Below are 14,410 nucleotides of genomic sequence, written 5' to 3'. Positions count from 1 at the left end.
TTATGCACCAGTTTGTTGTTGTTTATGTTTTGTTTTAAGTTTAATCAGCATTACATTTAAATGGGGGAGGTTTGTTGGTGATTTTATATCATTAATGTAATTTAAGTGTAATATGATTAAAATCGTTAACCAAAAGTGATCTTGTTAAATATTGAACAAGTTTAGGATGGTGTAGTAGTGCGCACTTGTTTAAGTTTTCAAGATTCAAAGTACATTGTTATTTAGGGGAGAAGCCCCTAAACGAACGGGGTCCGGGGGCAGCGCCCCTGGGAGCGGGGTCCCAGGGGTCCAAGGGGCAGAGCCCCTGGTTGGGATCGAGTTGTTTGTGTCTTAAATATGTAACAAAATTTATCCAAAAAAATTAATACTCGAATAATAATAATAATAACAATAATAATAATAATAATAACGAGAATGGAAGTGGTCAAAAGCAATTGTAGGAAAAGCAAGTAAGGATGTATTGGCTATATGCGCAGTCGCCTTGAGTTTGAATCTTACCCCACCCTTTTTTCATGATTTTTTGGCCTTCTCCAATTTAGGGTTTCATTTTTTTTTGGCCGCCTCTGCCTCCATTAAGCCGGCTCAAACGCCAATTTTTTTAATATCCCGCTCATTTCCTTCATTTCGTTCATTAGGTTTCCCTCTTCTCTATCACTCGGACGGTCGCACTTCCCATTCACACCCTCCCCTTCGATCTTCTCTTTCACTCGCTGTCATTTTCTTACCGGATTTTGTTCTTTCTGCAGCCACCGGAGTTACGTCGCCGTCGTCTCTTTGCTGTCGTCGGTATCTCCTTCCCGTCGCTGTCATCTAATTGTCATTGCCATCATCATCAATCTTTCATGTAAGTTTTTTTTTTTTTTTTTTGTTTAATTTCACTTAGGTTTTCGTTTTGGGTTACGATTCATATATCGTGATCACCGTTTGCTTTGTCTGTTTTGAGTGTTTATGGATTTCGCCTTCTGATTAGTTTTTTTGAGGTTCATTTAAAGCACTGAATAATACAAGTCAGGGGACTTGAAATACAACAAAAAAAAAATCTCTTTTCATTCTCTTCTTACTGTAAAGATTTCGAGTGCAAGCTTAGACTAGGTCTAAGTGTATCTGATTTTTGGTTCAATTTGATAATCAAATCCAGCAAATGATTGATTTTCGGTTACACCAATTTGATAATCTAATCTAGCAAATGATAGATTTTCTGTTTGTGTAACTTGCTTCTCTATTATTGGTTGTAGAGTAGAATGAGGTTTTGCTGGAAAATGGTTTATGTGATTATTGCTTCTTTATTATTGGTTTCTTGATTATTAATTATTGATTTTTTGTTTTTGTTTTGGTTTATTTTGATGATGTGATTATGTTTGAGCAGGGGCTAATCAGTTAATTGGCACATCTATGAGGCTTGACTTTTTTGAAGGTTAGCATAATCTTCTTGTTATTATGGTTTTAAAGTTATGGATTAAAGTTAAGTTGTATGTTGCTTTTATAGATTAAGTTGATATTAAACAAAAGTACATTGCAATTATGAATTTAAAGTTAAGTGTATTGCTATAATTATAAACTAAAATACATTGTTATAATAAACTAAAGTACATCGTTATTACTGTTTAAGTATTGAATTGTGTTACTATTTTTTAGGTTGATAGATTGCGTGTGCAAGTTTCTACCATGGAAGAACAACAAATGGAAATGGTTGAGAATGATGGATATGTCTAGAAATTAATCCCATGGTCCCCCGATAATCCACCTGAGGACGATTGATAAGTATTCTGAAACAATTGCATTTGTCATTGATATTGTTTGTTTGTTTTGCTACTGCTTAGTTTGTATGGTATTTGGAACAATTGATTTTGTAAACACTTGGTATTGTTTGTGTGTATTGTTAGTGCTTACTTTTGTATGGTATTTTGGACAATTGAATGGAATGTATTGAACTTGGTATTATGGATGTTTTTTGGTGTATTTTATATGGTATTTGGGACAAATATAAATTGAATGCGGTATTTGACAAAACATTGGAAATTTTTAAATTTTAATTTTTTTTTTATAAATAAAACGAAGTTAGCTACGGAAATAAAACGAAGTTAGCTACGGAATAGCTACGGATTTCCGTAGCTATTTAGTTCCGTAGCTATTTGAATCCGTAGTTATTTAGTTCTGTAGCTATTCCGTAGCTATTCACTTCCGTAACTATTCCGTACGAAATCCGTAGCTATTTATTTTCATAGCTATTCCGTAGCTATGGTTGCTACGGAAAATTCCGTAGTCCGTAGTGATTCTGTAGCTAATCCGTAGCTATAATTTAGCCACGGGCCATTATGCTACAGCCAGATTTCCGTAGCAATTCCGTAACTATCTGCTTATAGCTACGGAATAGCTACGGATTGTGTTGTAGCTATTGCACCAATTTTATAATAGTGGAAATCGAAGTTGGAGATGGAAGGATCTAACACGATGGGGTCGTTTCAGCTCGATAAAGTTCGAAGGATTAAACAAGGTTGTATGTGAAACTCTCTACACCTGGAAGAAAGCTTTTCAGGTCACCTGTTAGCTGAGAAGCCTTCATTTCCAAAACTTTAAGGGCTGCGATGGTAAGATTGGACCAGAGGTGAGGTCGTTTGACGACGTTCACAGAGATAATGAACAGGCGATTTTTTGATTTAGGTTTCTGATCCATAGTCCGCTTAAGTAAAACATGCCGCCCTAAATTTTTTTATTTACCAAATTTCCCTCAAGTAATAAATAAAAAAATCTTAATTTTTCCGACGGGTTACCAACAAAACTAAAAAAAGTTTGTTAACTTTCGCCGGTAAACCATGAGTATATAGTAATATATAGTAACAAATTACCGATGGTAGTGTCTTTTTTCTCAAAACCATTGCAAAAACGTCACTAATATTCTAATAATTTCACATTCTTAGTGCGTCGGTATTCCGACGGATTTTTTCTGTCACTAAAATATGTCGCTAATTCCCAGTTTTCTAGTAATGAATGGAACATCCTCCATGTCTCCTTATTCATCTGACCAACACTTGCAATGATGAAATTTACGAAACTTTTCCTGATGAAGAATTACTTGCATCAAATCATTTACCTTGGTTTGTTAAGTAGGTTAATTTTTTTGATGATATAATGTCGGAGTATTAGACAAAAGCAAAAGAAAAAGCATTTCATACCACAAATCAAAACGTCTTTTTGGACTAAGACTAATACATACTTTAAACCTAGACCAGATCAAAGCACTAGAAGATGTATCCCCGATCATGAAATTCTGAACTTACTCGCATAGTATGCTTAAGGTGGACGTCATTTTTGTGTCAACAAATCGAGCCAAGAGGTTTTTAATTCAGTTTTGGCTCATTGACAAATCAAGATAAGGACGAGTGAGGTGGTATGGATATGTCATTAGAAGTCTAGAATCGTCGAAAAATTAGGAGTGACTTCGTTAGGAGTGGCTCCTATCAGCGAAAAATTGAGAGAATGACGATTGAGATGTACATATATGTATTTAGAAAGCTATGATCAATGCATGTAACGAGGGTAGAGCCAATGTTAATTGATGGTAAAAGGAGTAGAGGACATCCCAGAAGGAAGTGGAACAATAGTGAAGCTAGACATGGAGGAGCTTTCTTTTTTTAAAGGGATGAACTTTGATAGGAAAGGTGTATATGGTAAACATCATGGTAGATAAGTATGCTACAACCCTCCTAGTTTTGTTTCCCTTGTTTTCGTATATGTATTGTAGATACCTGCTTCTTGGTGTCTATAGTTCAAACCCTCATAAGATTTTACTTACTCACTATGCGTAACCTTGGGGTTCAAAAGGTTTGTCCACATACCAAGTGCAACCACGAATCTCAATGAAACTATGGATTGGTTAGGGTTTTTTATTTTTTGATGTATTTTTTTTGTCTTTAATTTTTTTATTTTTCATTGTGGACAATTTAAACCTCAAAGTTGGGGATTAGGTTGTTGTAAATATTAAAATTTGACAAAGTAAATATAGAAAATAGGCTAATATTAACATATCTAAGACATTTATCTAGGTGTCTTATTGGCCGTTTCAAATGGCATGTAGAACAACCCAGGAAACTAAGCAATATAATTATACAGTCCAATCATAACCTAATATTGAAAATCCCTTAGGCATGAAAGGTACATAACATCTAAGATGTCTTGTAGAACAGCTGGTTGTTAAACTCAAGATGGCCTCTTAAATGATATAAAAATCAGAAAACTAAACTTTTTGTTGTCGAAGGCTTCCACTCTAACCCCAATGATAGATTGTGAAAAAACTTATATTTTCATTCATAAAGAAGTTTCGTCACTTTCTCTCTCCTAAAATCTGAAATTCACATTCGTCCCTAATCTTACTCTCAATTTTATGTTCAAGAACTATTCTTTTGTCATTTCAAACATCAAAGTCACTCTCTTTTCAATGACCTATTCCAAATCCATCACAACTTGGGTCAAATTCTACAATGAGCTAAAGTCAATTATAAGTCAAAATGTCATAGGTGATACCAACATATGCAAAACATATAGAATCATTTGTTACGTCTATTTTATAGTAAGATAATTAAACCAATATAATGATGTAACACCGACAATTTTGCACTAGATATTTAGAGTATAATAATAATAATAATTATACATTTAATCGATTAAATTAAAATCCCTGATTAATGAAATTGTTTTTCGTAGGTGTTGCGAGCCAATAAATAATTATTGTATACACATTAAGTGGACAAATATTGTGATTATATAATATTTGTAGAAAACCTTAATATAAAATTTATCGTTGAAACAATAAAATAAAGATTAAAAATAAAATATTCTTGAGGATAAATAATCATAATGAAAATTGTAGTGGACGTAATGACAATTATGTGGATACAAATAACCCGAAAATATGATTTTATATGACTAAGTTATGATTTATTTAAGTTTCACATTTGACACGATACAAGTATGTATCATAAAACGTGAAATGGAGATAGGTTGATTATTAGTCTACGTAATATAAAAGAAAGTTGTAGTACCCATGTAATATCACAAATTTCAAGACCAAAAAAAAATCATTTTTAATTTAAAGATTCATAAAGCAGATTACTGAAAATGTCATCAATGTTATCTCATATCATGAAAACCATAAGTCAACCATCTCAAAAACATATCATAGGAAAATAATGTCAGAGTACAAATCACAACAATCTCATGTGTGGAAAATCGTATGTGTGATGCGTTGCTATTGTGTCGGCTCCTTTCCCTTCGAAGAAGAAGGACCTGAAACAAAAACTGAAAATTGTAAGCACAAAGCTTAGTGATTTCCCCCATCATACCAAATACCATATAATAAACATGCTGTCTAACATGTCTGCGTACTGGACTACCCCTTCGGTCTCTTTCAATCGGTAACTTCCTAGCATATCAGGGTGCTGGCCTACCCCTTCGGTCTCTTTCAACAGCTAACTTGACTAGCATATCAGGGTGTTGGCCTACCCCTTCAGTCCTTTCGACCGGTACCTCGCCTAGCATATCAGGGTCCTGGCCTACCCCTTCGGTCCTTTCGACCGGTACTGGGGACTATTTCACCCCTACTTCTACCATATAACATCCTAGTACATAAACATATAAGTCATATACTGCGTAGCTTATCAGGGTGCTGGCATACCCCTTCGGTCCTTTCAACCGGTACTGGGGCCTATCCTACCCCTCCTACCACTATCACATAATATCATAGCATACTAACACATAAAGCATAACAGATAATGCCATACCAGATAATTATCACAAAGACAATCATCTCTACTATAACTCTTACTAGTGGGTCGGCATTGGTGCCTTCGACCCACTTCTACTGGAAGGTAACTCGCCTCAAATGTCGTGTAGAGTTGAACTTGTTGGAATAGTGTCTAAGGCTGCAACTATATTAGGCAAGTATTTGACCCGGTTGTGCATGGTCCTTTTGGGTTGCCTTCACCATAGCAACTTGATAGGATGATTTATTAAGAGAGAGTAAATATTATTAATATATTATGAGAATAATATAAAGAATAATAATATTGTTATTTGATTAATATAAGTCATAGAATTAATTAGAATTAATTTGGTGACTTAAAGAGATTAATTAAATAAGAGGGTATAAACTGTCAATTGTTTGATAGTTAAACTTTAGACTGTAAATCCATATTGGATAGATAGTGGACGGATTCTAGAAGCTATAGATAGCTTCAAATCATCCAAGGTTATCTAAGGAATGGATTTGGATTGCTTTAAGAGAAGATTATCCAATTAGGGTTTAAGCTGTAACCCTTAAGGAGTCTACAAGTATAAATAGACCCTATGGCAAAGGGAAATCGGAACTTAATCTAAAGTAGAGAACCCCTGGCCGATTCCCTTCCCTCTCCTCTCTTCCAAATCATCCTCCTTGCTATTTGGTGTTTGTAAACCATTAGAAGAGTGACAATTGTAACTCTAGAGCTCCAAGATAACAAGATCAAACAAGAGATTCAAAGGTATGATTCTAGATCTGATTTAGTATTGTTCTTATTTCTAATTAGTCATTAGAAGTCTTGGATTCAAAGCATATTTAATTAGAAAGCCTAGATCCAAGCATTAGGGTTTTGCATGCGCACATAGGAAAGTTCTTATGGCTAAAACCCATCAGTGGTATCAGAGCCTAGCTTGGTTTTCATTAAATTGTTGCTTATTTGTTTGAAACTTAACTGCAAAATTCGATTTTTGTGTTTCTGAGTCATGGACTCGGCGAGTTCCATAGTGGACTTGGCGAGTTGGCCTGACTCGGCGAGTCTCTTAGTGAACTCGGCGAGTCCAAGCGTCAGGAATGGCCAGATTCGGGATTTCTTCATGATTATCTTATGGAAACTTACCTTAATCATATTAGATCAACCTTAATCCGATTCTTTGATATATATGACTATAATCTTGATCTAATTAAAGATATTTATCAACTAATAAAATATTTAATTTCCTTATATGATAATTAATTAATTATTTTGATTAATTTGGTAATTATCTTGCAAGAAATCTTGAATAAATCAAATATAGATAATTAGGAAATTAATTGTTAATTAAAATTATTTGTTATTTGATCCTCCATGTTTTAAATGTTTAAAACTTGTCCTCAAGTTTTGAAATTTATATTTTGTGATTAAAAGTTTTAATTTAGACAATTTAAATTTCCAACCCTAGATTTTAAAATGTTTAAAATACAACCCTATACTAATATAATATTACAAGAATAACATATATATATATATATATATATATATATATATATATATATATATATATATATATATAACTAAAATGCTAGTCTTACCGTTAGTAGGCCTCATTCACGAAGTCGATCTATAAGGTGGGTATAAGGTTGCGGCCTATAAAATGGCGCTTAATGGGTGTACACTCACACCCACCGCTTGCTTGATCGGTGGAGGGTCGTTAGCCGAACGGGTAGGATAGGGCAACCTCATCCTCTCATTAAAAGTATAATAAGTAATACAAAGTAACTACACATATTTTAAAATTTTCCAATCTTAGTTACTTTAAGAAAAATGAATTGATGCAATCCCATGAAATTACACTTTGCACCCTTGCTAAGAAGTTAGTGGAGCGTGTGTGGTTTACCGGCACACTAATTGGTTCTAAGCAAAGGTTGCAAAGGGTGATTCATTGTTTATCATAGTTCGATTGAGCGTGTGTGGTTTACCGGCACATCGAATAGGTGATCGTTACAATGAAGGCACCATGTGAATTTGCATGGTAATTCACACCCGCTTTGTGATCCTCGGTATCCCAGTCACAAACAAGAGGGGCATATCGAGATTTAAACATGCCATTGAATAGTTTCAATGAATCTCATCCGAATCTAGGAATTCTCAATACATTTAGGTCTTATAGTTAGGTTTTTATCGTGGAGAATTAGTGAATCGTCATTCACTTACCTTCAATTTATTTGCATGTTAGATTACGGCATCCCTTTTCTAGTATGTAAATGTTGTTGTTGGATCCTAGCCCTAATTTTTCTTATTGGGTGATAATTAGGGATTCATATTCTAATCTATCTTTGTCCTTTCTATTTGTACATGTCGAACGCAAACAACGTTGCTACTAGTTCTTTCACGTTGATGAGCCTTTGCCAAAAGGTCACCTTCGATGGAACGAACTTTAGCGAATGGATAAGATACATTCGCACCATTGCTCGCTATGAGGATAAGGAGTATGTCCTCGATGAGAAGCTCGAGAAGATCAACCCTGAAATCGCTACTCTGGCTGAAATTACCGCTTTTGAAACCCATGAGCGTGATGCAATGAAGGTACATTGCATCATGATAGCCACCATGAACTCCGAATTCCAAAAGTCCTATGAGGACAGTACCCGTACGAGATGCATCAAGACTTATTGGAGAGATACCACCAGAACGCGAGACAAGAGCGTTATGAGATTTTCACTAACATGATTTCCGCTAAGATGTGTCATGGAGAATATCTTACCGTGCACCTGCAAAAGATGCAAAGGTATGTCGACCGCCTTCGCAAGTTAAATGTTGACTTTGGGGAAGACTTGGCGATCGACATGATGCTTCACTCTTTGCCTCCGATGTACAATCAATTTAGGATGACCTACCACATGAACAAAGAGGAGGTCACCCTAAGCAAACTCCGAGGTCTCTTGAGGGTTGCTGAGAGCAACTTCAAAGACAAGTCTGTTGCACCAACTCCCAATCCACCCGCTGCTCCTGTCTTGGCTATTGGTCAAGGAAAGGGAAAGAAGAGGAAGGCTTCGTCTAAGAACTATCGCAAGGTTAAAGCCCGAGATGGTGCCTCTTCTAGTGGGAACAAAGTTGATCCCGCTAAGCCTTGTCCTAACCCTAAGGAGGCAGAGTGTCACCACTGCCACAAGATAGGACATTAGAAGAGAAGCTGCCCAGAGTACCTGCAAGCCATCAAGGAAGGAAAGATCAAGCCATCTTTCGCAGGTATATACACAATTAAATCTAACGATTCTAATCATGCTATTTCTTGGGTTCTTGATACCGGTTGTGGTTATCACATTTGCTCTAATGTGCAGGGACTAAGAAGAAGTAGGGATGTGGAGCAAGGAAGAATCAATCTAATCATGGGGAACAGAAGATCGTCGCCTGTGACCAAGATTGGAGTGTATTCTTTAGTGCTTAGGAATAATTTATGTTTAGATTTGAACAATTGTTGCTATTCGCCAGAAATGGCTAGAAACATCATTTCATTTCATGGTTTGTTTAGACAAGGTTTTAGATTTTCTTTTAATAATGAGAATGGTTCTATTTTGGCTTATCTAAATGGTGTCTTTTACTTTGAAGCTATACCATGTAATGGAATTTATGAAACTGTTATGATTATTGATAACTTAGGAAATGATGTTTTAAACATAGATTCTTCCATTAGTATGGATAAAACATCCTTGTGGCATTGTCGTCTTGGACATGTCAACAAGAAACACATAGCCCAACTCCAAAAGGATGGAGTGTTGGAGTCATTCGACCTTAGGGAAGATGACACGTGCGAGTCTTGTTTGCTTGGAAAGATGACTAAATCACCCTTCATAAGCACGTGTGAAAGGGGTGAGGGTCTATTGGACTTAATACATACCGATGTATGTGGACCGTTTAGATCAACCATGAAGGATGGGAACCGCTTCTACGTGACCTTTACCGATGATTATAGTAGATATGGGTATATCTATTTAATCAAGCAAAAGTCAGAAACCTTTGAAAAGTTCAAAGAGTTCAAGAATGAAGTGGAGAATCAATTGGGCAGGAAAATCAAGATGCTTCGATCCGATCGAGGAGGAGAGTACCTAAGTCTTGAATTCCACGATTATCTCAAGGAGTGTGGAATAGTTTCACAATTGACGCCTCCTAGGACACCGCAGTTGAATGGTGTGGTAGAAAAGCGTAATCGAACCTTATTGGATATGGTTCGCTCTATGATGAGTCGCGCTTCACTACCTATCTCTTTTTGGGGGTATGCCTTAGAGACTGCCGCCCATATCCTTAACCGAGTCCCTACTAAGAAGGTTGCCAAAACACCTCACGAGATGTGGACAGGGAAAGCTCCATCGTTAGCACATATCAAGGTTTGGGGTTGCGAGGCTTTCGTAAGACAAGATGCTCACGACAAGCTCGAACCTCGAAGTGAGCGATGTATTTTCATCGGCTATCCGCAGAAATCCTTTGGATATCTCTTCTATAGACCGAAGGACAATGTTGTCTTTGTTGTGAGGAGAGGAGTTTTCCGAGAGCGAGAACTCATAGGCCAAGGAGACAGTGGGAGGCAAATTGAGCTTGAAGAAATTCAAGAGTCGATAGATGAAGGAACCTCTACCGCTGGCACTCAACCCGAGGAGGAAACTGCGGTTGAACCAATTGACGAGTCCTTACCTCTTAGACGTTCCGATAGAGTTAGAGTTCATCCCCAGTTTTCTGGTTTTCATATTACTACCGAAGGGGACACATATATTAGTGATGGTACACTAATAAATCTTGATGAACCTAATAGCTATAAGGAAGCCATGGCAGGCCCAGAGTCTGAAAAATGGAAAGAGGCAATGGATAGCGAGATCCGATCCATGTATGATAACCAAGTTTGGAATTTGGTTGATAATGTGCCCGGATGTAAGATCGTTGGGTGCAAATGGATCTTCAAGAAGAAGACCAATGTGGATGGAAACGTACACACGTATAGAGCGCGATTGGTTGCGAAGGGATTTACTCAAACTCCCGGACGTGACTATGATGAGACCTTCTCACCAGTTGCGAAGATAAAATCTATTAGAGTGATGCTAGCAATTGCCGCATTTCATGATTATGAGATTTGGCAAATGGATGTCAAGACCGCTTTCCTTAACGGAAAGTTGGCTGAGGATGTTTACATGGCTCATCCAGAGGGGTTTGTGGATCCGAAGCATCCGAATAAAGTGTGTAAGCTTGAGAAGTCCATTTATGGACTTAAGCAAGCGTCTCGCAGATGGAATCTTTGCTTTGATGAGAAAGTCAAAGAGTTTGGATTTGTGCGAAGCGAAGATGAATCATGTGTATGTGTCAAAGCCAGCGAGAGTATAGTTAGCTTCCTCGTTCTATATGTCGATGACATATTACTCATAGGAAACGACATCCTGACCCTGCAGGAAGTTAAGTCCTGGCTCGGGAAGTGCTTTGCTATGAAGGACCTCGGAGAGGCTTCTTACATTTTGGGAATAAGGATAGTAAGAGAAAGAAGTAAGAGACTAATAAGACTTAGTCAGAACACTTACTTAGAGAAGGTACTAAAACGTTTTAGTATGGAAAACTCAAAGAAGGGAGAATTACCGATACAAAGTAATGCCAAGTTGAGTAAGACTCAAAGTCCGAGTACCGAAGCTGAAATAGCAGAAATGAGCCGAGTACCATACGCTTCCGCAGTTGGCTCAATCATGTACGCTATGACTTGTACTCGCCCTGATGTAGCCTTCGCTCTGAGCATGGTTAGCAGATATCAAGGGAATCCTGGCAGAGCCCATTGGATTGCAGTGAAGAATATCCTTAAGTACCTTCGGAGGACGAAGGAATGGTTCTTAGTCCTCGGAGGGAGTGATGACTTGAAGGTGCGAGGGTATAGTGACGCCAGCTTTTAGACCGACAGGGACAACTACTATTCGCAGTCGGGCTAGGTCTTTACCCTGAATGGAGGAGCAGTGACATGGAAACGTTCCAAGCAGGAAACTGTAGCTGATTCAACGTGCGAATCAAAGTACATTGCAGCGAGCGAAGCGTCGAACGAGGCAATATGGCTGAAGAACTTCATCGGTGATCTTGGAGTTGTACCTGCCATAAAGGAGCCCATGGAGATTTTCTATGATAATGAAGGAGTGGTTGCCTTGACCAAGGAACCGAGGGATCATGGTAGATCAAGACATATCGACAGAAAATATCATTTTATTAGACATCGTGTAGAAGAAGGACAACTCGTAGTGAAGAGGATATCATCAGAAGATAACCCAGCAGATCCGCTTACGAAGGGACTGAGTAGGGTTAAGCACTTGCAGCATGCTAGGAGTATTGGGCTGAAGGATGATATTAGCATAGATTAGATAGTATTAGAAACGTGTAATAGATAAATGTAATTAACATTTGATGATTAAATAAAGGAGTTTTATTTATAAGTAATGTTACTATCTTATGTTAATTGTTTAGCTATTGTTTCACTTTGCATGTTTTGACTTCCAGAATAATTGAGTTTATTAGGAATAATCGAATTATTCAAAATGTCCACATCGTTCATATGTTGGAAGTAGATATGAATGAAGATTGTCATGAATTGGTGTGTAGATTGTCTAAATGGTGTTAGACATAGCAAAGGGTTGCTGCAACGTTCATGAGTGCTTATGAACTAGCTTTGAGCATTGGAACAAACCCGTGCTTGCTGGAATCACCTTATGGAATATGATAAAAAAGGGTGATCGCAAGACGATAATATCATATAGTCTTAAAACCTAGATATATGGTTTGTTATTTGTTAATTGATTGTACATTGATAATGCGAAAACGCATCAGTAACTCGATGTTATAAAACGCATTGTTGTGTATAGTTGGTTAATGAATAAGTAAATGTATATAAGTCGAAGTTTATCTGTAACTTTTATCTAAGAGGGTAAAAGCGATATCTCGGCCGCTCGATGATTTGATTTGACTTATGTGTCGGGCCCGGTCAGAACTGAATTGATGTGTTCGATTAAGTTCTATGTCAAATAAATCAGAGATCGAGAAACCTAAATGCTTGAATAACCATTCCATAGGATTGTCTGCATGATATCTAACAGAGGACTGTACGATCCCTTATCTAAAGGACAAGATTGATTAGATCAGAGTTTGACAGCGTCTTTGAGAGCTACGATTGCATATCAAATTGTACTTGTGCATATAGTTACTAGACTTATCCAAGTGGGAGACTATTGGAATAGTGTCTAAGGCTGCAACTATATTAGGCAAATATTTGACCCGGTTGTGCATGGTCCTTTTGGGTTGCCTTCACCATAGCAACTTGATAGGATGATTTATTAAGAGAGAGTAAATATTATTAATATATTATGAGAATAATATAAAGAATAATAATATTTATTTGATTAATATAAGTCATAGAATTAATTAGAATTAATTTGGTGACTTAAAGAGATTAATTAAATAAGAGGGTATAAACTGTCAATTGTTTGATAGTTAAACTTTAGACTGTAAATCCATATTGGATAGATAGTGGACGGATTCTAGAAGCTATGGATAGCTTCAAATCATCCAAGGTTATCTAAGGAATGGATTTGGATTGCTTTAAGAGAAGATTATCCAATTAGGGTTTAAGCTGTAACCCTTAAGGAGTCTATAAGTATAAATAGACCCTATGGCAAAGGGAAATCGGAACTTAATCTAAAGTAGAGAACCCCTGGCCGATTCCCTTCCCTCTCCTCTCTCCCAAATCATCCTCCTTGCTATTTGGTGTTTGTAAGCCATTAGAGGAGTGATAATTGTGACTCTAGAGCTCCAAGATAACAAGATCAAACAAGAGATTCAAAGGTATGATTCTAGATCTGATTTAGTATTGTTCTTATTTCTAATTAGTCATTAGAAGTCTTGGATTCAAAGCATGTTTAATTAGAAAGCCTAGATCCAAGCATTATGGTTTTGCATGCGCACATAGGAAAGTTCTTATGGCTAAAACCCATCAGAACTGTCCTCGGCTCTGGGATCAGCTCCTCTCAAACTCCTACACATAAAAATCTCCTTTAATTATCCTGTCATACTCATAACCCCTTTAAGCCTCATAAGCTCATGAGTGCCTAGATCGGAAGTCACAACTTCATGATACACTCAAATACCGAAAATGACTTCAATATGGCCCAAAAGTGACAACATACTACCCTAAATGAAGATCTGAGTAATAGAAAGCCAATGTATCAACTTTATACCTCAAATGAGTCAGAAAAGCAGCTAAAACTTTGGATCTACTATCTTCCTCTTGACTCCCCAAGCTTCTCCATCCTCATCAAGCTTCAAAATCACAAAGAACACATAACAATGGCTCAATAACACTCAAAAGTGGATTAGGGTTTTGTGGCTAGGGTTTGGGGTGATGGAGGCTGCAAATGAGGCCAACCTTTGGAGGTTAAGGTGTTTAAATAGGGCGCAAAACCCTAAAAATTAGGGTTTCACTCTGGCAACCTTACACGTCGAGTTGAGGCTCTCAACTCGTCGAGTAGACTTCAAGTCCCGCGTCCAAATTCCATTCCTACTCGACGAGTTTGGGGACTCCAACTCTTCGAGTCCCTTTCCAAAAATGAATAAGTTGATTTAAAATACATAACAGGATTCGGGCATTACAAATC

At 37.1% G+C, this 14,410-nt stretch overlaps 1 long non-coding RNA gene across 1 annotated transcript; it reads left to right on the top strand.

The window, feature by feature from the left end:
* The first annotated feature begins 487 nt into the window (after positions 1-487).
* Positions 488-1,941, top strand: LOC145093012 (uncharacterized). The gene is made up of 3 exons (XR_013702728.1): positions 488-844; positions 1,367-1,414; positions 1,636-1,941. It is a non-coding gene; the product is annotated as an uncharacterized LOC145093012 (long non-coding RNA).
* The last annotated feature ends 12,469 nt before the right edge of the window (positions 1,942-14,410 follow it).

Source organism: Lactuca serriola, chromosome 3, assembly GCF_051521515.1.
Source record: "Lactuca serriola cultivar US96UC23 chromosome 3, Lser_US96UC23_V15, whole genome shotgun sequence".
Taxonomy (NCBI): Eukaryota; Viridiplantae; Streptophyta; class Magnoliopsida; order Asterales; family Asteraceae; genus Lactuca; species Lactuca serriola.
Note: the sequence above shows the minus strand (reverse complement) of the source record. Positions and strands in the feature narration are given on the sequence as shown.